The sequence below is a fragment of the Micromys minutus genome (genome assembly GCF_963924665.1).
Source record: "Micromys minutus genome assembly, chromosome: 17".
In the NCBI taxonomy this organism is placed as follows: domain Eukaryota; kingdom Metazoa; phylum Chordata; class Mammalia; order Rodentia; family Muridae; genus Micromys; species Micromys minutus.
The window spans coordinates 13979479-14003818 of NC_137952.1; the positions used below are offsets into that span (position 1 = coordinate 13979479).

Here is a 24340-nt window from a genome sequence, read left to right on the forward strand (position 1 = left end):
AACACATCACACACACACAGCACACCTCGAGTACATGCACACACACACACACACACACACACATACACACACACACACACACTTCTAAGAAAATAGATTGTGAGAAATAAGTGGAGTTTTATAATCACAGATGAAACATATAATTGAATGAAAGACATTGCATCTTTGACTCAGAGAAGGAAAACGGTTAAAAGGACTTTAGGGCTAAACCCTCACTTTATAGGAGAGGTGACTAGGATAAGGGTAAATTTAAGTCATGACAAGCTCAAAACTACAGCATGGAGCTTTGTTAGAAAATCACGATTTCATCAAGTTAGCCATATCCAGAAGGGATGAAAAAATTGATGTGGTGTATTGGAAATGTATATTATTTCCTTATTTGGGTATCCTGTCATATACTGGTAGGGAAGATTCTTTGAGGTACGTCCCCAACTATACACACTGACCTCTATGTCTTCTCTTCAGGTCTCCAATGCAACATCTCTTTTCCAGCCCTAAATGCATTCAGGGGCATACGCCAGGCAGTACTTCTCTGGGTGAACACCGAAAAACAGGTAACTCTTTGAAGTGTAGAGCAATTCTCTGTCAATACTTAAACCCACTGAAAGGGTCAACACAGTGACAAGTGCATTGTGTTTTCAGCCTCCTGATTTTTAAAGGATATTTGCATAAAAGTGGCCACTTCTACCTCTCAGCCTCTGACAGGTCCTATTCTCCCAAAGTCTCAGGACGGCTAGTGAGTTGTATAGATTGCACTCCATCCTGGGTGCTCATGGCAGCTGAGAAGAAACCATTGGAGAAGCTGAAACTCCCCTGGGGTATGGCTAGATCCTTGTTAAAAACCCACCACAAGAGATCAAAACAAGGGTGGCAAACGGGGAAGAACACGTGACATAAAAACAACCAAGGAGGGGCTGCAGCGATGACGCCCTGGTTAAGAGACTTGTAGAAGACCTAAGTTCTATTCCCAGCACCCACACTGGGTGTTCCCCAAACACCGTATCTACAGTTCCAGAGGATTTGAGTCTCTCTTCTGACATCCAAGGGGCACATGCCTTATCCCCTGGCACCCCACCGGCACATACATGCATATAGTTAGAAAATAAACCTTTATAAGACAACAAAGTCAGTAGGAAATACTACAGTTTGTCAGACCTTGGGATGCTTTACTGCTCACAAGTAATATTTCCAAAGAGCATTGGGTAACAGTGATTCAGGCACCTCTAAGCTTTGCTCCTTGATTGACTCACTATTGTGGGGTTTTTCTTTGCCTAAAATAATTTGCTGTCGCTGCCCTAAGGACTTTCTTGTCTTCACTTCGCACATCTCAGCATTTTCTGTCTTAGTAGGAAATTATTTTTGTCCTTAAAGACTTTGGCAAGTTAATAATTTTTCATCTCCTATCCTTTTTTCCACATTACTAGGTATTTAAAAATTGCTACTGATGCTTTTGTTGTTGTTCAGTATGTATCCCTTATTAAAACGTGGGTAAACTCTAAAAATCTAGACCAACACTGGGTACTATTAGATGATAAGAAAGGATGGAGAGCAGGCAAAAGGGCACAGGGACATGAATGAGGAAGAACAAGGGAGAAGGACCATGAAGGAAGGACAGAGAAAATAGAGAGGGGAGGGATGGGAAAACAGAAGCTATAGAAAAACACTTTGTTCAGATACATCCCTAACATTATCCAGCACAGGATGTGTTGATTTAAAAAAAAAAAAACATTTAGAAGTGATCTTTGTGTCTAAGGTGTTAACTCTGCTCTCGCCAAGGCTTGCTGTCTGTATTTCGATGTGAATGAATAAAATCAGGACTCAGGATTTAAAAGGGTCCACCCTAGGAAATGTGGGAATCACAGCTGTCAACAGGGACTGCTCTGTGGACTCTCCTCCCCTCCCCCCCTTTTTTTTCTGAAAGACATGGTTTCTGATGTCCCTGCCATGGTTTTGCCTCCTCTAGAAATAATAGCCAGGGTTGCCGTTATTTGTGATAGGAGAGTCTGCAGAACCGATGTTGGCTTCAAGGTAAAGGTTTTGGCAGATCCGACGCCATCTCATTGGTTACAAAGCCCTCCTGGAAGGCGTGCAATTATTCAGCTTGCACAGCACAATTAAGTAAACAATTCATCCTGGCTCTCTATTGATCCTCCCGTGCAGAGGGATGGGGTGGCTTGGGAGATTGCAAATGGGAGCAGTAGCCTTTTCCCTGGATGGAGGTGGTTTGGAGCGATTTGTTAGAGTAGTAACCACATCGCGCCTCCATCTGATGGCTGGGCAGTGACCCGTGGGAAACAGACTGGAGGTTTGAAGCCCATGGAGAGGCAGTTACATCTCAGCGTCCAGGATCCCAGCTGGCAGAAATATGTGAGGATTATACCGATATGATTCTATTCAGTTTGTGCGTTAGTGAAGTCGTATGTTTTAAAAACCCTTTTTGTAGTAAAGTGAGCTCCCCTGTGTCTCTTCGTGGGCTCTGAGGGAAGGTCTCCTTCACATTTGCTGTTCAGCCCATGTATCCTGTTTCAGCCTACGTAGACTACGTACTGTGGCTTATAGGCTTTAGGTATCTCCAGGTTAATTAGCTTCTCTCCGTTATTGCTTACGTTTGTGAATGACAACTATACTATATCTATTTGGGGACTGAAGAAAATCTAAAAATTTGGTATCAGAATTCTGTTTTCTGCTGGTAGTAAATCATGGCATAGCTGGGTAGTCTAACGCTGAATGAGGTTTCCTGTAAATAAAAACAGTTGTGTTTAAAAGTTGAAAAGTGCTGTTCACGGGCCTGGAGAGACTGTTGAGTGGCTAAGAGCACTCCATTGGCTCTCTCCCCCTTCCCGGGGACCCGTTTCAGTTTCCAGCACTCACATGGTGGCTCACAATCATCTGTAAGTCCAGTTCCAGGGAATCTAATGCCCTCTTCTGGCCTCCACCATCACCAGTCACCTATCAATCAACCAACCAACCAACCAATCAATCAATCAACAAATCTTTTTAAAAGAGTGTTTTTAGGTCAAGGTACTTCTGAATCTCTGCATCTGTTCAGAGATGCACTTGCTTTTCAGGCCTGAAACACAATTTAACAATCATTTCCTCTCCATACTTGTTCACAAACTTGTTCACAATCATAATCTCTCTCTCTCTCTCTCTCTCTCTCTCTCTCTCTCTCTCTCTCTCTCTCTCTCTTTCTCACACATACACAGACATACACATTCATTAATTTACAACTGCTTCTTCTAGTTGGAAAAAGTAAGTAATCTGGACCCAAAAAATAAATAAGTATACATAAATATGTACGAGATATTAATATATATAAATATACAAGCATAATATTTATAATTCATTGATTCATTGCTAGTCTATCACAGTTAACAATGAACTTATATATTTTAGCAAGTTGCCACTTGCTAAGAGTTCTTTGGAGATTCAACATTTGTTGCAATTTGGAAAAATAAATCTTAATGAAATGGCTTACAGAGGGCTAGGAAGTTTGCTGTGTATAGGTGAGGACAGGAATCTGAGCACCAAGCTGTACACAGGTGTGACTGTCATTTGCTATATCAGATCCCTGAAGTAAGATATAGCTAGACCCCACCTCAGTAAACAAAATGGAAAGGGATTGAATAAGATACCCGACATCAACAAGCATGGAACATGCAGACACAGACACACCACACACATACACGCACAACGGATACTAAGTTTCTCCTCAGAACTTGGGAAGCTGTAGCAAACCTAGGCTTTGGACAACTAAGCTCCTCTTTGCGCCAACCCACACATCCCTAATATTTAGGTTTGGTGTAAGGACTTTCCTGAGGATTGGACATTGCTATAGTTTATTTCTGAACTATCCCCCAGGGCACATGTATTAAAGGTTCAGCCCCCAGGATGGTTCTATTAGGAAGTGGCAGAAAATTCCAAGGTGAGGCCTGGTGGAAGTTTTAGATCACTGGGCATATGGCTTTGAAGGGCACTGGGAGATTTCTCTTTGTTTTTGGTTCCCAATAGAGGCAAGCAGGCCTGGTGACCCATGTGACATGCACTACACCACCACAGGCTCAAGGGCAATGGGGGCCGTGGACTGGGATCTCCAAAACCATGATCCCAAACAATCTTTCCTCCATGCATGTTGACCATAGCAGGCATGTTGTGACCTAGAAACTGTTAACATGCATGCCTCTTGGAGCAACACAACCTGGCTCTGAGATCTCTGGATTCTGATTTGCTGGTGATAAGCAATCAAGAAGGACACAGCTATATGTTGGCTATATGTTGGCTATATGTTGCTGCAGGGTCTCTTGTTGAGCCCAGAGCTTGCCAATTTGGACTTGTATTGCTCATTGATCCCTTGGTTCTTTGTCTTGATGCTTTGATTATGAGTGGCTGCTACCACTAATTTTTACATGGGTCCTGGGGTTCTGACCTTTGGTCCCATGTTTTCCTGGCCACCTCCCCAGCCCTGGACCCACAGATTCTGCTCTTCCCTTTCCACGTGTGTGTCCCTGGGCAGATGTTAAACCCACTCGCTCATCAGTATGGTGGAAGCTGGGAGACTAGGATGTTACGTAGTTTAGCCGCACTATACCTGCTTGTGCTTGTGGAGGCCTAGGGTAGAACATGATTGTCAGATGTTGAGAGCAGGGCGTCCCAGAGTGTCTCCTTGTAGCACTTTGGTCAGTGTGGGCCTACCAGTTGAGTCCAGGGCTTGGTGTAGGCTGTGAAGGTTGAGTTTGAAGGAGTGCTGGTAGGTCCACTGGAGAGACTATGGATGGCCTTTTAATAGTGAAGGGAATTTCTGTAAAAGCAATACTCACTTTCTTGAAGGTAGTCGTGATGACTGCTTCTAAAGATGATCATGGTAAGCTGGAGAGATGGCTCAGTAGATAAAGGTGATTTGTATCAAAGCTGACTACTTAAGTTCAGGGATCCACAGGATGGAAAAAGAGAACCAGTTCCTGTGTACACACACACACACACACACACACACACACACAAGCACACACACATACACAAGCACACACACACATACACAAGCACACACACACACACAAGCACACACACACACACACACACACACAAGCACACACACACACACACACAAGCACACACACATACACAAGCACACACACACACAAGCACACACACATACACAAGCACACACACACACACAAGCACACACACACACACAAGCACACACACACACACACACACAAGCACACACACATACACAAGCACACACACACACACACAAGCACACACACATACACAAGCACACACACATACACAAGCACACACACACACAAGCACACACACACACACACACACACACACACACACACGATGATCACGTGCTCCTAATTTCTTAGGGCTTCCCACAGCAGCAGACTATTACTTTAAAAAATAATTTTGAAATGTCTTTACTTTCTCTTTAGAAAAGTTAAATGCACTAGAAAGAGTTTGAAATGGTAGACTTGGGCTTTTTATCTTTTCCCTTTCCTTCCTCCGTCTAGCCTGCCAGTCCTTTGTCTGTGGACATGTAAGTCTGGAGGTGATTTGGGGAGGTGGAGATGGTGGCTGTCTCCCTTTTCTTGTGACATAATGAAACGCCAAGAATTTCCTCATGTTGTCTCTCGATTAAGGTTTATTACCCAAACTGCAAGGTGTCACTTAAATAGCAAACTGAATGGAAGAGTTAAGTTGGATCTTTCTGTTGACAAGAAAATTATCCGCTCCCTCTCAGGAACTCACCAGTGAATTATAGAACCCAGTGGGACATTTCTTTAGCTCTTTTGGAGCAGGCTATGTTAATTCTTTTTGCAAATTGTTTTAGAAGAATCTTGTTGGCATAATAGAACCGATTCACTGGCTCACAAGGAAGTTGGCTTGACTTTTTGTCTCCTAATATTGGCTATAAATGTTCTTTATTTCTCTTAGTGGACAAGGCCTTTGAACACTTATTTTCTGTGGCAGACAACTATCTGAATAGGTACATTGTATTTTACAGTGAGGTAAGCAATGTTTGGGGAAAGCATTACCCAAATCGAGCTAGCCATTTTGGATATGAGAGTTATAAAATCAAGTCAGAGGAGTAATTTCCCTTCCTACGCTTGACATTTGCAAGGGCCTAGAGCCCTAGGAAATAACTTACTATTAAGAAGAAAGCATTCCAGTGTCCATCTTAAAGCAAACAAAATTAGTCCTGGCTTTAAAGCTCTCAAACTAACATCCTCAACTTGTGCCAGCCGCCCATAATTTTAGGACAAAGTGGATCACTCTCAAGCCAGATTGTTTTCTCTGTGTATGTGTGAGAGCCATTTATAGCTCATATAAAATTGGCCTCTGACATAAGCAAACGTATTCATGAAGATCGAAGTCGGTATGAAAGACTTCAAAGCCGTGTCTTCCCAGGAAGTGGAATTTAGGAACATGTTTCTGTGAGAAGAGTCCCAATTTGAAAGACATATTTTACGCAGATTTCTTTCTGAATTTGTGTCAAAATAGCTTTGTAAAGGAGAGGTAAAGGTAAATGTTGGTAGGTTGGGAAGCAGGAAGCCTCTGGGACCGAAATGTCACTGGAATGGGAACATTAGGACTAAAATATGGTATTTTACATTTCTCTTCAATGCTCCCTCTATAAATTCATAGTCTGCTCCCCTTTTTTATGTTGAAAAGGAGCTGGGATTGGATTTCTAGAATGTGGTGGGGAAGCATATGCAATAAGATCTGTAGACTTAGAAAATGGAAATATTTACATTTTAATACAGATTTCATTGCTGTTTACAGCTTAGTAAAAGAAAGTGGTGCCACTGTGAACTAAATAATGGTATTATTTGAACCGAATTAAAGCTTATTTTTAGTTCAAGTTTGTTTACTTATTTTCAGCAGCATATTCTGAGATTAAAATCCTTCCATTGTCTCTTCCCACAACCTTCTTCCTTTGTCTCTCCATCTTTATCAGTTAAAAGGATTTGTGCAAAAAAAAAAAAAATGTATTCTTCCGTTTGTGTTAGACTGCCACACGTCTTTCCCTAGTGACTGGAGGAAGGAGGGGAAGAGAACACTAAGATACAGATGCTTGGCTGCTGGTGCACACCATCTCTCTTCACACCTTGCATGCTACTTCCTCACACCTAGTTCAGCTGGTAGAACTCTGGACCGGTGAGTTCCTGCCTTGGGTTTATCATTAACTGTCTGAGTTTGATTGGCTAACTTTTCTGAATCAGACTGTCCTATATATCCGATGGTAGAGGATGATCAAAAAAAGCTTTCCTTGGTCCTCCACACTCTATATTTTCTTAGGTCTCTTTCTGGGAACATCTTACCATACTATGTGTCTTACACAACTGACAGATTAGTGGGGATCTTACCTGAGTCTCTAAGTCATGGAGAAGGCACACTGAAGTCTGCTGCTCTCCAGGGACTTAATTCAGACAAACAGAAGTTGCGTCTGTCTGTTTCTCTGTTTCCCTACTTCTGATTTTTTACTTGATTCTTACCACTCCCATTTATCCTCACCTGTCATGCGTGCACTCCATGGTTCTTGCATCTAACTTCTATCTCGGTTGACTGGACTAGACCACAGGTGAGGGAAGTCACGCTCACCAAAGCTCCCTGCCAGTTGTCAAATCTGCGTTTTCTGCAGGATAGCAGAATCATCTATCTCCTTTATCACTCTCCCCATACCACAGCGTGTTCCGTTTGTGGACTCCTTCAGATCCCTCGGGCATGCCAAACTTTCCCTCTTAGCAGGAACCGCCAGCTTTCTGTCTGCAACACATCCTCTCTCGATTCCATATGCTTTGACACTCACTTAAGACTGTCAAGTATGGACCTTCATGAAATTTAGTTGTGCAAATCTTATAAAGGAACCCCATTTCCTTATAACTGAGTTTCACTGAGCTCATGAATCCTCATGTGAGTTGAGAAACAGCTAAGTTAAACTGCCTTAGAGTTAAATAAAGCAGTGGCTAATAGAAAAGTTTTATCAGTTCAAAATAAATCCGGATAACTCTGGATTTTCTAAATTACTGCTTGGTAAATGTCCTGTCAACAGAGTGCTTTTTTTTTTTTTTTTTTGTTTCTTGTCTGTCTGTCTGTCTTTCTTTTCCCCAGGAAAATTAAAGTTGAGGTGAGGAGCTCATGCTGGTTTGTTTTTGTCAGCCCACTGTGGGTAGTTCTGTTCCTAGGCAGGTAGTTCCAGGACGTATAAGAAAGATACAAGCGCCTAAGGAACATGCTAGTAAACAGCATTCTTCCTTGGCTTCTGCTTCAGTTCCTGCCTTCAGGTTCCTTCCTTGAATTCTTGCCTTGACTCCCTTCATGATGGACTGTAAATTGTAGAATAAGATTAGCCCTTTCCTCCCAAGTTGCTTTCAGTAGTGGTGCTTATCATAGCAACAGTAAGAAGCGAACTAAGACAATGCTGGTGCTCATTCTGAGCATCAGGAGTGCCTAATTTGTGCCATTGTCTGTCATCAATGGCCCTGGTTGAGGAGTATTGGGATTGAACAGCCTTCTTCCTCTTCAAAATTCTGACATTGAAATATAAGACAAAAGAGGAAGGCGCGTGAAGACCAAAATAGCTCAACTCTCATTAGTAAAGCCGATATTAGACAATGCGTGTTATATCTGCAGGCAAGTGAATTTGTTCATTACTGCTCCAACCTGCAAAAATGTTCCTAAAATAGTCTCCGACAGTAAATGCTGAAGTTGTTTTAATTAGAAAAGAACAATGGGTGTCTTAATCTTTATTCTCCATGTGTCTCCACTTGAGGCAGAGAAGCTTGGGCTAGCCTTGTAATTTTCTTATGTAATTCTGGTCATTTATCATATATATATAGTTATTATTATATAAAATAATTTTATTATATAAAGTTATTTATTACACACACATATCTCTGATTAGTCTATATTATGAACCTTGTAAATAGTTGAATAAATGGAACCATTTACCATACTGAATGTGTTTAAAAATCTAACTTTAAAACAGAAATATCAGGGAATGAGAATTGCTTTTTAGAAGTTCATTTGAATTTCTCCCTTCCTCTCTTCATCCTTCAGCCCTCCCTTTAGAAACAAAATGTGTCATTATGTGCTTTCTAAGATAGGTACCTTTCAAGATGAGCTTCCTTATATTAGCATTTTGTATAAAGTCCCTTTACTTTGAGTGTAGGCTAGACCTGTGGGTTGCTTTCAGCAGGCACAGTATGGAGAAGGTGATAGACCTGTCTTAAGATGACATAGAAACAAACTATGGAATTCCTCCTCCTTTTACTCTCTGATGGAAGGCAATTGTTGCACTGTGAGCTACCTTGTCAAGAAGCCCCTGTGGCAAAGATCTGAAGCCTCCTATGTAACCACTCCTGAGAAACTAGATTTTACCAGTTCACTTGCCTGAGTTCAGGAGTGGACCCTTCAAGGTGGTTCTTTGCTACGTTTGCTTAAATTTCTTGAGTGGTCTCAAGCCAAGGATCCCCAAATAAGTTCTGCACTATTCATTTCTTGAAAAAACAGTGAATTTTAAACTACACTTTAGGAATCATGTATTGCATTTACAAAAATAACTAGCTTTTACTTTAATGAAGCAATGTGTAGATTTATGTTAAGGTGATACATGATTGGACAGAGTAGAGAAAGGCAGAAAAGGCTGAGGAGTGAAAGAGGAGGCAGAAGGCAGAGATAAGATGGAGGCAGACATATTTGTTTCTCTCAGTGTGTATCTAGTTAGATAAGTTTATTGTTATTTCTAAAAGTCTCTATGGGTCTTTTATTTCATATAGAAGGGCAGTTTGTATCTTTGTCTACTGGGTGTAAGTTTATTGTGTAGAGGGTTTGTAGATTGAAAATTAATATATAAACCTGTTTGATAATCTACGGGGCTTAGGAGTCATGTTTATGCCAGGCAATGGAAGCATGGAACACACCAGAGTGGTCGTATCCACTTGGGACAGAAGCAAAAGGGTGGTAGGGTGAACCGCGCCTGAGTTCTTAGAGGTGGCCTAGAGTGCCAAGTGGTGTGGGGACTGCATGTGTGTGCTTGGCTTCACACTGGGGCAGCGTCCGTGGAGTGAGTCCACAGGGGCCGATAAAAGGTTAAGCCATCCATTTACTATTTACCACTACAGCAATGTTAACCCAACACTTAATAGAAAAGAGAGAGAGGAACGAAGGGAGGTGAGTCTCAGAATGGCCCCACAGTGTCCTTCGTAATATTTATAGGCTAGAAATAACTAGGACATTAGTTGGATTATTGTAGGAATCATAATTTCATGTTGTTTTGAAGGAGAATGAGGTCTTTGGGGGAGAAGGCAGTCAACTGTGGAAGGATAATTAGTTGCATTTTAAAAGTATTTATTGTTAAGTACACTTGCCTGGGTTAATTGTTATCCCTTAAATGAGGAAGACCACATGAGAATCTAAATGATTACAGCACACATGACTAGAAAAAAATATTGAAACTGATACTTGCAAAAGGAAATCCTATGGAAATGAGGCCCAAAAGATGACTAAGTCAGTTCAATGGTTTCAAAATGGCTGGGTCAGCAAATTGACACCCCGGGCTAATTTCTATAACCTTCGGCTATTGCTGTATGTCTTGAGTATTAGTGTAGTATGTGAGAGGTCAAGAAGATCTCGATGTTGTTGTAGCTAGACCCTGGAATCAGGAGGCACACTGAAGAGAGGGAAGGCAGGGTGAATAGGAGTATGTCCTCTGAAGTCAGATGAGCAGGGCTGGAATTTACAGTGCAACGAACTAGTCTAGTGAACTTTGGCACATTGCTTAACTTATTTGAGCCCAAGTTCTTTTTATTTTTTTGAACGTTAAAGAAAATTTTATTACACAAAGGTTATCACATAATCGGATACTTCTCCACGTGGTACACCATCATTCCCGCCCTCCAGAGAAAGGCTGCTTCTGAACTCCTCTTGTGGTAACAGCACTGCAGTCCTGATGCTGACAGAACAGTAGAGGTGCCTCAGTGACTGAAGTTGAAAGCAGGACACTGGTTATGGCTCTTACACCCAGCATCAGGAATGTACAGATGTCTTTATTCAAAAATACAAAACAAATTATCTGTAGGCATGGACAATGACAGCAGTAAACCATTATATATTGTCAAAGGAAACCAGTAACGGATGGTTACAGTGATCAGCCAGCCTTCTCTTCAGTCATTTTCTTCAGGTGACTTCTCTGAGGTTATCGGTGAGGAATCTGCCTTGAGCTTCCTGTCACAGTTTATTAATAAGGGCAAAGCACTACTCTAGGACGTAGAACAGCCACCTTCCATATCTACTCCCATTCCTCCCATTGCACTCACCCTAGGGTCCTTCTCTTCTTTAGGAATTTCTGTCACTACAGCTTCGGCTGTAGTTAGCAAGGAGGCCAACCCAGCCACTTCCAGTAAACTTTTGTTGGATCAATGAATTCCTTTTCCACCATGTTCAAAAAATCTCCAAGCATGGCGTCATAACCAACTTCTGAGGAACTCTGCAGGATTTTCTCAACTATCAAAGATCCTTCAACACCTGCATTCTTAGCAATCGTCACTGCAGGACTTTTAAGTGCTCTTTTAATAATTTCTATTCTTATTTTCTGGTCTTCATTAGCAGGCTTTAAAGAACCCAAGGAAGCAGAGCGCAGCCCCCTCCCAGAACAATGCCTCTTCAACAGCTGCTCTTGTAGCACCGACAGCATCTGTAACGCTGTCTTTCTTCTCATTCACTTCCACATCACTGTCCCTCCAACCTCAACACAGCGACTCCATCTGAGAGTTTAGCAAGTCGCTCGTTCAGCTTTTCCTTTCCATGTTCACTAGTTGTGACGTCTAGCTGCTCAGGAATTTCTTCAATACATTTTTCAATTTGAGCTTTGTCACCTTTCCCTTTCAAAAGCATGGCATCATCTCTGGTGACAAAGACCTCTCTAACTTTTCCTAAGTCATGAGCTTGAACATCTTCAAGATTAATTTCACCCCCTCTTCTCCAAACACCACACTACCAGTAGCATATCTTTAAGCTGGTTCTTCCTATTGTCCCCAAACCCTGAAGCTTTGACTGCTACAACCTGAAGACCAACTTTCGGCCTGTTCAAAACCAGTGTGCTTAGAGCTTCTCTGTCAACATCTTCAGCGATTATAACCAAGAGCTTCCGATGAGCACTGACAATTTCAAGAGCAGGTACAACGGACTGAACACAGAAAATTTCTTTTCACTCAATAAAACATAGGCATCTTGGAATTCACATTTTGACCTTTTGATGTGCTAATAAAATATGGGGAAATATATCCTCTATCAAACTTCATGTCTTCAATAACTTCTAGCTCATCATTCAGGGATTTTCTGTTCTTCACTGTGATGACACCTCTTCCATCCCTTTTCATTGCACCAGAAATGATGGTCCCAATGTCTTTGTCTCCATTTGCAGAAACTGCAGCCACCTGAGCAATTTCTTCAGGGGTCGTCACAGGTTTAGATTGTTTTTAAGCTCAGCAGTTACAACATCAACAGCGAACATCACACCTCTCCGGATTTCCACTGGATTAGCTCCTTTGCTGATCTTCTCAAAGCCCTCCTTGGCACAGACTGTGCCAGAACAGTGGCAGTGCCGGTACCCTCCCCAGCCTCTTTGTTTGTGTTATTGGCAACATCCTCAACACGTTTAACTCTGATATTTTTGTAAGTCTCCTTTAAATCAATTGACCCCATCTTTCATTACTTTGGGACTTCCCCAGCTCTGTTCAATAATCACTGTTCTTCCCTTTGGCCCCATTGTAACAGCTACAGCATCGGCTAAAAGGTCCACACTTTGACACATTAAGACTCGAGCATCCGCACCAAATTTTACATCTTTGGCATAAGTCCAAGTGAGATGAGGAGCCAGTGCCCAGGACACTGGTCTCATCTGACGAAGGACTGTGGGTAGTTGAAACATTTCTGCAGGGCGTCGCGGGAGAGAGCACGAGGCGAGACAGGCCATCTTTAGCGAGTGAGGGTGAGCCCAGGTTTTCTTACTGTTAAGATTATAATAATAAAATCTATCACAGACTAGGCTGCATGGTTCACTCTTACCATCCTTGTACTAAGGAGGCTAAGGACAGAGGAGGGCATCTTTGGCTAAATAGCAAGACCTTGTCACAATAATCAACCAATAAATAATCAAAAATATGCCATGGAATTTGGCATATAATGGAATGTTGGCTATTATTAAGTATTCACATTATATCACAAATACTAAGCCTTGTGCACACGCATAGTAATATATAATAAATACTTCTTTTCAGCCTTCCTCTAACTCTCTAAAATCTAGTTCCTTGTATTTTCTGGGTCTTTTGTTTGTTGGTTGGTTTGATTTCTTTTTTTGGGGGGTGGTGGTGTTTTTCTGTGTAGTCTTGGTTGTCTTGCAACTCACTCTGTAGTTGGCCTCGAACTTACAGAGATCCTTCTGCCTCTGCCTTCTGAGTGCTAGGATCAGAGATGTGTGCCGCCACTGCCCAGAGTCAGAGTTCTTTTAAAGCCCCTTGGACAAGGCTGGAAGAGCATTACTTTGGGACTTCACTTGTTGCTTGGGAGGACTCAACTTTCAACAAAGAAAGAGTGAGCTGCCGCTGTTGGGATTTCCCTGAGATCGTCCTGCCCGTCCTGTAGCCATGTTCATATCCTTAGAACTGAAGAAGGATAGAGGTGTAATGTGATCAGGGCGATTAGATTTGCCTTAAAAATGGCCACGGAGCCAGCTATTTGTCAAATCGGACCTTCCTGTCCTCATATCCCGCCAGTTCCTGGGAAGAGATAAACATATTGAACGTGGGGTTCGACTAGGTTCTGTAAACATTGCAATGAATGTAATTGACCCCAAAGAAGAGGAAGTCTGCCATGTGGGGAATTGTGCATCAAAAATAGATTCAGGCCAAGCAAGAAAAAAATTAATCCATGCAAAGTAACGGAAGCCCTGGGTACTTTTAATGTTTTAACGGCCCCGAGGCACCATTATCTGCTTTTTTTTTTTTTTTTTTTTTCTGGGAAACCACATCATGTAGCTATTGGAGGAAGGGAGCACTCTGGCCTCTTTTCCAGGAGCAGTCCAGTGCAGTATGGATATTAATTAAATTTATTAAACAAATAACACAGCGACTTGGGGGAAGCAGGGGTCCATCTGCCAGTTCCGTAGACAGATCTCTGCAGAGACGTGGGCTGAATGGTACTTAAAGAGAAGCTGCCTAGTTCAGCAGATGGGCTCTTGTCTCCAGTGGGGGAGATTTGGTGGCGGTCCAGCAACTCTTTTTCCCCTCCAGGTTTTTGTTCCTTGCAACTGTGATTGAAGAAGCCCTTCTCTGTCTTTTCCCAGCCCAAAACCTCCCTCCCACCCACCCCTCCCCTCTTTGTTTCTGTGAGCAATGTTTAAATCTGAGTGATTTGTTTGAGAAGCAAGTCCCAGCTGATCTCATGTTGTGAATGTGCCCCAAAGCTCATGCAAAAAATAATTAGGAAGATGTAATCCCATTGACTGTACATCCACTTGTGTATACTGCTGTACCCAGCCTTGTGTCCTGGACAAAAAGGCTCTGGGCCACTTTGAATTTGCTTAGATTCCCCCATCTTCTGCACTGGGAAGTTTGTATGATTCTGAGGTGTAGATGTGTATTATTCTTAAAGTGGTTCCTTTGATATCTTTCTGACCTTTGTGACTTTTAAACTCAGCATGTGTGTGTGTGTGATGTGTGTGTATGTGTGTGTATGTGTGTGTATGTTTGTGTATATGTGTGTATATGTGTGTATGTGTGTATATGTGTGTATAAGTGTGTATGTGTGTGTATGTTTGTGTGTATATGTGTGTATGTTTGTGTGTATGTGTATATATGTGTGTATATGTGTGTATGTGTGTGTATGTTTGTGTGTATGTGTGTATATGTGTGTATGTGTGGTATGTTCGTATGTGCGTGTATATATGTTTGTGTATATATGTGTGTATGTATGCATGTATGTCTATGTATGTTTAAGGATTATTGTTCAGATTCTGATCACAAGTGTCTGTTGTGCTGTTCATCGGTGTCTTTACTGATGACGATAGTGGTCTGCTCTGTCTTCTAGAAATGAACTCTTCCCCCTCTTCCCGGATCTCTGCAGAGAGAGGGTGAGCATGAAGCCCGTGCATATTGAGGAAGCACTTTGCTCTCAGTTGCTTAGAGCCTTTCAGCACTAAGCTGAAATGTATTTTTGATCTCAAGTCCACTGGGATAAAATGTAGGTTAATATAAATCTCCCCACCTCTCCTCTGTCCTCAAACTACTGCCAAGACCATTTTACAGAAGGATTCCGCACCTCTGACAATGCCCCTTTATGTGGAACCAATGCCTCCAACAGGGAGTCACACAAACCTTTCCATCAATTTGTGTGTCCCATTGACAGCCAAAATTTGGACTAAATGGATGGCCACCTTGGGTTGAGTCCTGAAATACCCTTGCCTTAGAGAGATAGGTCTGTTTCTGGCCAACCTACCAGTGGACATATTTGCCAGACATAAAGAAAGTCCTCCAATCCAAATGGTATCCTTCCTCTCCAACAAATCTACTGTGAGGTGCCAGCAGAGGCCTCAGCTGTTACAGAACCCAGAGATAAGAATAGATGAATGCAGAATTATGACTTTCCCTAAGGCGTATTGAGCCTTAGAGAGATAGGACAAACCTATAATTCTGATTGTAAGTACTAACGGAGGAGCCCATGTTTTGAAGTATAACAGTCTTAGTTGGCAATCCTGTGCAGATGATCAGTTCCGGGTTGGAAAGATGGTTCTGTGGTTAAAGCTCCCACTCTAAAAGTGAAAGGACCAGATTTTAGATCCTCAGGAACCCATGTGAATCCCTGTGGATTCCTGTAATTCCAGCCTCAGAAGGCAGAGATGGGATCCTCAACAAGACTAGTTTAATCAGCAAGCTCCGGGTTTGATTGAGAGGTTCTGCCTCAATGAATAAGGTGGAAGAACCATTGAGGATGATGCCTGACACCAACCCGAGGCCTCCACTTGCACACTCACATACACGCACTTGCACTTCCCACAAAACCCAACTCAAAGTGGAGTCTCACTGGGCCTCAGCCGCTGTTGCCAGTGCCTCTCTGAGTATCTAGCTTCCCTCACCTCCCCTAATACGAATACTAGCAACATGGCAAAATTTCAGAACTCAGCAGTTCTTCCATCAACAATCCGTCCATAGGTGGTTGTTTCTAAGAGTCAACATTATTCGTCAGGGTTTTTAAAAATGGAATTGAAAGGGGCTCTGCTGGCCACGGGGTGGCTACTGAACCATATCTGTTTACCTTTGACTCATAGGTGAGCTGCCCATTTATTTCTCTAATTTGTTGGAAGTCGGGATCTCCCGTGGGTGGAGGACAGGCAGCATTTGGGATTCATAGGCTATTTTCCACCCTGTCTACACTGCTTCTCCTTCCACCCTGGTGTACCTGGCTTAATTTTGCTCTCTGATTTAAATCTCAATCTAGTTGCTCTGGCATCTCAATTTAGGGGAAGATTGGATGCTGTTTTTCAAAGGGAATTGCAAGTGCTTCACTGTTGTCTCAAGACAGATTGTGCTTTTCCCCCCCCCAAGAAATTACGTGTAAATCTTGGAGGTTTTATTTGTAGCAGAGTGTTTCCAACCCTCACGGTCACACATTAGTGTAAATGAATAAAACAGAGAAGGCAGGAAACACCCAACAGACAGTGTGCACATTTCAGATTGGCTCCCAGTGCTTGCCTGTCTGCTTGAACACATTGTGTTGACTCTGGAGCTTCAAATGCTCTCTTGTGAATTTTGTAGGCAACATGACAATGTGGGACTAAAAAGCACCAAAAAAAAAAAAAAAAAAAAAAAAACAAAACAAAAAAAAACCATGAAACAAAAAGAGCTTTTGATCATAAACAAACATTAATACTATTTTGTAGGATACCAGAGTGTACCTTAAAAAATTCAATTTATTTTTAGATAAGGGCAAGTGCATTTTTAGATGTCGCCTTTACTTTTGCTTCAAGGTTCAGATGAAAAACTGTGCATATGTTCATGTGAAAACTTTGTGCATGCTCATGTGCGTGTGCTTGCATGTGTGCGTGCACGAGTGTGTTTAGGTGCAAGTCAACCTCTGTGTCATCCTTCAGGTGCTATCTGCCCTCTTCTCTTTTCTAAGACAGGGTCTTTCTCTCAGTGGCCTGGAAGTCACCAGCTAGGTTAGGCTGTCTGGGCAGCTCTTAGGGCCCCACCTGTGTCTGCCTTTACAGGGCTGGACTTCAGAGCACCCTACACATCCATCTTTGTACAGGAGTTTGGAGAGTATCACTGGGCTCTCACAATTGCACGGTGAACACTTTATTGATTGAACCATCTCCAGGGCAAGCATTTGAGATGTTCAGACTAATGACTCCTCTGCACGCTCACTCCCCAGGTGAGCATTTTACAAAGGAACCACATTTGTGAGCGCCATTGCTGCTTGTCTCCAGGATTAGATGCTGTAGCTCTTCAGAGCTTCTACCTTGTGGCACAGGAGGGAGACTGACTAAGACAAGGCCTGTCGGGTTGTGATGGAAAACGCTGACATTTGACAGCCCAGGTCCTGAGGTGAAACAGGAAGCCTGCTATCAGATTTTCTGTTTTATCTCAGTGTTATTTAATTCAGTGTTTTTCAATTTTTTATCTCGTGTGTTGGGATTTCTTACTTTGCAGTGTTTTGGAAAACTGCCTTCAGTTCTTTTAGAGAGGGCCAGGCCTGCCTCCTTGCCTGCTTTCCTGCCTCCCTCATTTTCTCCTCTTTCCTCTTCTCCTCCTCTGGCTCCCTATATTTCTGTTTTTTATTTGTGTATGTTTGTGCATAAATAGTGTGTATGTGTGTGTGTGTGCATGTGTGTGTGGTATATGCGCATGTGCATGTGCACAGAGGTTAGAAGAGGCTACCTTTTGCTTTGGTTTATCACTCTGCCTTAATCCTTTAAAACTGGTTCTTGCATGGAACCTGGAGCTGGGCTGGTTTCCAGCAAGCCCCAGAGCTCCTCCTGCCTCTGCCCTTCACCCTCCACAGCACTGGGGTTGCAGGCATTTAAAAATCTTAAGTGTGTGTGTGTGTGTGTGTGTGTGTGTGTGTGTGTGTGCACTCACCCTACACACAAGGTGGGGCACACATGGTGATGACGTCAGAGGACGACTTAGGAGAACTGGTTCTCTTCTTCCACTATGTGGGCTGTGGGACTGAACCTAGGTCTCCAAGCTGGCCAGGCCAGCATTTAATCATCTTGCTATCTTTTCAGGCCTTGGCCTGCCTCATTTGTCCTTACACTCCAGCTGGTTCAGTTTCAAATGTAGAACCATCTAGTAGGATGCAAATTTATAAACTCCCCGACTCAGTTCTTTCCCAGACATGATGGAAACCATGCCACTCAGCTACATGACATGGCAGAATGACTCCCACATTATCACAGTCTTGTTTTAGTTTTTGTGGTCCTGGGATCTCACCCAGGGCCTTGCACAGGGGAAGCAAGCAGTTCATCACCAAGCTACATCCCCAGCCCTTGGGCTTCTTGGGGCAGGATCTTCGTATATAGCCCAGGCTGCTCTTCAGGTTTTGATTCACTTTATCTCTGTTTCGAATGTGCTGGGATTACAGGTGTGAACATGTATCCTCAACATGATTTTTTAAAACATTTGTTCATTATTTATTTTACTGTGTATGTGTGCATGCGTGTGTATGTGTACATGTGTGTGCGTGTGCATGCGTGTACATGGCCATGCATGACTGCATACCACATGGCATGTGTATTGAGGTCAGAGGACAAAGTGGAAGTTGGCTTTCTTCCTCTACCATGTGAGTTCTAGGCTCAAACTCAAGCCTCGGGGCTCAATGGCCACTACCTTTACCCACACGGCTTTTAATTCGTGAGTTTTAAAAGTGCTTTAGATAGTAGTGTTCTCTTTGTGTTGGTGAGCTCAAACTTTAGACTGTGGAATCCCATAGTTTGTTTCCAGAGGTGGAGATAATGACATGACAGTTCATCGTCACCATTGTCACCATCGTCACCGTCTCCATCTCTACACAGCACATCTTCAAACACACAGGGAGGGACACCTAGTGGCTACTGTGCGAACACTTACTCTCCACCAACTGTCATGCTAAGCGCTTCATATACACCGTGACACTTAGTGTTCATGGCATGTTAGTACTCACATTCTAAAGATGAAGAAATCCATGCTCAGGCATGTTAAATAACTTGCTGAAAGTCTCATCTAATTATTCAAAACTAATCTAATCTAACCTAAAATCATATCTAACGGTCAGGCTCGGCTCTGGAACCCAGACTGCTAACTCTAGAATGCTTTCAGTAAGTCGCTCTATCTCCTGTCTTCCTGTACACGCTCATTTGTAATTTATAACTTGCTTAGATCTGAATGGAAGATACAGATTGGTGCAAGTAAAACAGCATTGTTTAAAACCAAATAAAACAATTAATCATCTGTAGCCTTTCAAGGTTTTGGTAAGTGTCTTTTCTAACTTTGTACTTTCTAAGTTAATGTTGCTAGTTTTTAATTTTTAAAAAAAATTTTTTTTGTAAGCTCTCATTTCACTGTAGGAGGAATGTTGGGCCCCAGACAATGAAGTCTTTGGGGAAGGAGTCTTTTTTATTACAGTTCTGTTTCTGGTGCTCAATAGCTGTCGGTGTCTGAGACACATTGAGTAACCAGGCCAGAAATTCTAGGACTGAATGCATAGGCGTTAGGAGGTGAACAGGCTCATGCAGGTCAGGTATGCGGTCATCCTCCTTGACATTTACGACTTTACTACTCTGAAAGAGACCGGGAGGAGACAGTTGGCTTCCTTATCCATTTTCTTCTGTGTGATACTTGGCGATTGTGAATATACGACTGTAAGCCACCTTGAAATGCTTTAAGGAGGAGACAAACTGTAAATGGATTTATTATATATTTATAAAGATGCATGTATGTGTACGTGTCTAAAATTGCATATTGATTTGCCCATGTGAAGTTCTTTGATGTCTGCTGATCTGAGATGTGGAGGAAGCTGGGCTTTCTCTTCCTGTGTGCCATGGAAGCTGAGATGGGGAAGAGGGTCAGGCTTCCTGGGTGGCATGGGAGCCATTCTTGATGCTGTGGGATGCTCTTTCTCATCCCACAGTCTGTGGTTTCTAGGCCTTTGCCATGTTGGCCAAAGCGGTCACATCTTAAAACTGTCCCAGAGTTCCAAGTGAGGCAGAAAGAAACAACTTTGCCAAAAACATGGTATTTTAAAACTAACACTCAAAGACTATGTTGACCTTTAACAGTCACTTGTTTTATGGTGTATGTAGTGAGTGAGTGAGCACTTTTGGTTCTCTCAGAAATTCTCCACCCTGTTTTGTGCAGTTGACAATGCAATTCACACCTAAATTCACAACTGCACATTAACCTCTCCTGTTTGTAGAAGAGAGGCAGGTTCAGAGCAGCTGAATTTTTCTCTCTTGACCTTCATTCTCTTTACTTCTCTTGTAGCCTCTTCATTTTTTGTTTGGACGTAAGCCTCTGGGCTTTGTCTCTTCACTTACTAGTTGATACCATTATGCCCTTGACTAGATGATACTGGGTGACTTATAAAAAAAAAAAAGAAGAAGAATTTTATTTCTTATTGTTCTGGATGTTGAGAAGTCAAAGATCAAGGGAACACTGGGTTTGGAGTAAGGGTCTGGTCTCTGTTTCCTAAGATTGTCCCCAACATTCTACATCCTATAGAGGAGCAATGTGGACATTGTCCCTAATTTGATACAAAAATGGAAAAGTGATGAGAAAGATCTCACTTCTAAAGGCCAGGTATTAAAGCCACCGCCTGATGGAGCCCCTGTGACCTAAACATCTCTTAAAGGTCCTAATCCCTCCTCCGAGCCCAGGAAATGATTTATGCAACACCAATAAGGCCCGCTCTTTTTAATAATTATGATAACCACTTAAAATGTAGGCTCCAAAGGTTCCCTTCCACATTCCATCTCATACTAACTGTGGTGGATAAAGCATTTCCCTATTCTTTTTATAGCAGTAGGCTGAGTGGGAAACACCAGAGAGAAAACTAAAGTGGAAAAGCAAGACACTTGAAGATGAAAGTAAAAACAAACCAAACAACAAACTCCAAACCAAGACACTCAACGAACTTTCTCCTTACATGTGATCATTAAAAAGGGCCTAAGAGCCAAGAATGCTAGTCCTGGCACTTGGGAGTTGGAGGCTGGAGGATTAGAAGCATGCGGCCATTCTTGCCTACATAGCAAGTTTGAGGCTAGCCTGGCAAAAAAACAAAAACAAAAACAAAAACAACAACAACAACAACAACAACAACAAAAAAAAAAACCAAACTTTCCCCCCAAAAAAACCTGTCATATGCAAACAAATGAAAAACAACTGATAGATGACTGCCAACTATTCCTGGGTAGAGTCCCTCAGGAAGGGAATCACTGTAGGCCAGGGGGCCATTGAATTCTCTGAATTCTCTGGATGTTTCTACCCTCTGTGTGTGATAGTGGCAGTAGGTCCTAAGTCCAAGAGCCTGCAAGGTCATGTTCCAACACAGCGCCCCCTACCCTCTTAAACTTCCTTCTACCTTAGTTTTCTACAATTACGTACAATGTTGTTAATTATTACATATAGTATATAATGTGCTTTGATCCTATTGCACCCATTACCTGCTCTTAGCCCATCCCACACTTGCTGAATCCTTTCTTTTCCAGCAAGTCCTCCAACTACTTCCATGCCCTTCTATGCGTGTCCCCATAACATTTAATTAACATTGCCTATGTGAACATAGCAAGGGTAACTTACTTTACCGAGGACTGTGACTCCTACTGTCTCTACAACTTTTAACTGCTTCTGTGAAAAGTGGGATTCATGGGCGCCACTCTGTTCCATGATAAAATGTTGGTGGTCCCAGCCGTGGGCAATCGTATGCAGGTAGTCATTGCTACTATAAGTTCAAGGGTGCAGCAACCATGCAATGCCCAGAAAACAACATTTTCCAGAACTTCCCCTCTACCTTCCTACAGTTTTTCTGCTCCTTCTTCTGTAATGCTTTATTGGCCTTACAGGGGATTGTCTTAGTTATTCTGTTGCTCTTGATATCGTGATAAAATGCTTAACAAAACCAGCTTTTAAAGGAAGAGCTTACTTTGGATCATAGTACCAGCCTATCATGGTGAAGTTCCAACAGCTAGAAGTTAAGGCAGCTGGTCATACCAAATCCACAGTTAAATAAAAGAGGATGATGAACTTATGTTCTCAGATAATTTTCTTCTTTATATACAGTCCAGGATCCCAGCATAAGGAATGGTGCCACTCATAGTGGGCTGGTCTTCCTACTTCAGTTAACTTAACCAAGGTACTTACCCACAGGCATGCCAAGAGACCCTTCTTCCAGGTGATTTTAGATCTCAGCAAGTTGCCAATGGCAATTAACCATCATGGGGGGATGGAGAGGTCCCATTTAGTGTTGAGCACCGAAGAGTCATGTATTCTCTGTACTTTTATGAGTTATGAATCTGAAAATAAAAAAAAATGACGTTGAAGGCCTCACTTCTTAAATGTAAACAGTGCCACTGTTGTAGGAAACAGAGTGGAGGCTTCTCAAAAAGTACAAGTAGAGCTGCCATATCATGCAGCAAGCCTATGACCAAGTTTATGCCCACAGAAACTAGCATTCACATTGAAAAGACATCTCCACACGAGCTAGAGTCATCTTGGAAGAGGAAACGTCAGTTGAGAAAATACCTAAGTCTGGCCTATAAGTCTGTGGAGGCATTTTTTCAAATTATTAATGTTTGATGTACAAGAGCCTGGCCCAGTGTGAAAGGCTCCACCACTAGGCACATGATCCTGAGTTGTATAAGAAAGCAGGTTGAGCAAGCCATGAGAAGCAAGCTGGTAAGCAGCACTTGTCCATGACCTTTTCTTCAGTTCCTGCCTCCAAGTGCCTGCCTTGAGTTCCTGCCTTTGTTTCCCTTAGAAACAGACTATAAAATGTATATTCATTGTCATATATATGTGTGTGTTTGTGTATGCATGTGTTGTGTGTATATATTATACACATACATACTTTTATGTGTATGTTAAATGTGTATATGTACAATATATAAAAACATTTTATTACATTCATTCAATGTAAATACATTCATTATTCATTTTATATATATATATTCCTAGCTAGATTTTTATTGATAAAGGACTGACACAAACTAGATTATATATGCATATCTATGTATGTGTATGATTGCTATTTATATATGAATATTCAACCATAATGGAAATAACTTTTGTCATTTGTAACAACATAGAAGAACAAAAAAATATTAGGTGAAGTGAAATGTGTAAAGAAATATGTTCTTATATATGGAAGCTAAAATGTTGGTTTAAACAAAGGAGAGAACAGGGTAGACATTAGCAGAGCAGGATGGGCAGGGATAGAAGGATGGCCTTTATTGTAGTTAGAAAGAAGCTTGAATAAGCTCAACACAAAGAAATCTTTGCAGTGATATGTGTGCTGTCTCCCCATCTCCCTAGTTCAACTAGTGATGTTCATACCTGTATTGACATGGGACACTGCATCTCATAAATATGTACAGTTATGCGCTGATTAAAATGTGATTTTAAGAAAGGTTCTTAATACTTCTTGTCTGCCAATTAGCTGTCATTGGGAGTATGGAAGGATACACAGCTAGGAGGTAAACTTCTGCCTTTGGCCAACACTATTTCACTGTTCCTATCAGCCCATTCAGCTGTTGTCCCCAGCTCAGGGTGACTTATGGAGACAGGCAGTCCTGAACTACATCATAGTTGCGGCTTTCTTTGTCCCACAGTTGTGCTTTTGTCTCTGCTTTGAGCTGAAGAGCAAGCACATGTTTTGGCTCAGTTCTCTAGAATGTTATTGCTTCAACTTGATCATTTAAATAGATTTGCCTGTGTTTACTGTATGTAGCACATCTCGAAGTCACAGCTTTATTCTAATACCCATCAATATACATTTGTTCACTCTACATACGTTTTGAATGCCTGGCAGGGTCAGAGCACGCTGTGACACAGACATAATCCTGGCTTCCTGCTCTCAGAGAGCTTCTGTTTGGAGGAGGAGATAGACGTTAAATGATCACACATAACCTCCAAGCTTTGCATGTTGCTTCAGGGTCCAGCTGTGCTCTGCTTGCAACTTGCTTAATGAAAGATGGCCATTTTCCTATTCAATAAAGCTGGGGCAATTTGAGCTACTGCAAGACACATGTAGATGTTTTTCTTTAGCTCCTGTATTAGATGAAATGGCAGAACTTAAATGGGGAGGG

General features: G+C 42.1%; 1 protein-coding gene and 1 pseudogene across 3 annotated transcripts in view; one reads left to right on the forward strand and one right to left on the reverse strand.

Annotated features, from left to right (window-relative positions):
* Positions 1–24340, forward strand: part of LOC308431379 (uncharacterized protein) — a 156333-nt gene that overhangs the window by 42312 nt on the left and 89681 nt on the right. The window contains exon 2 of one of the 2 annotated variants that reach the window (XM_080930828.1): positions 466–554. The exons of the other annotated variant lie outside the window; for it this stretch is intronic. The gene's annotated coding sequence lies outside the window, so the exon portion shown is untranslated. The remainder of the gene's footprint in view (positions 1–465; positions 555–24340) is intronic. 2 annotated transcript variants of the gene reach the window in all.
* On the reverse strand, positions 11265–12934 carry LOC308431902 (60 kDa heat shock protein, mitochondrial-like; annotated as a pseudogene). The gene has a single exon. The product of its transcript is annotated as a 60 kDa heat shock protein, mitochondrial-like (transcript).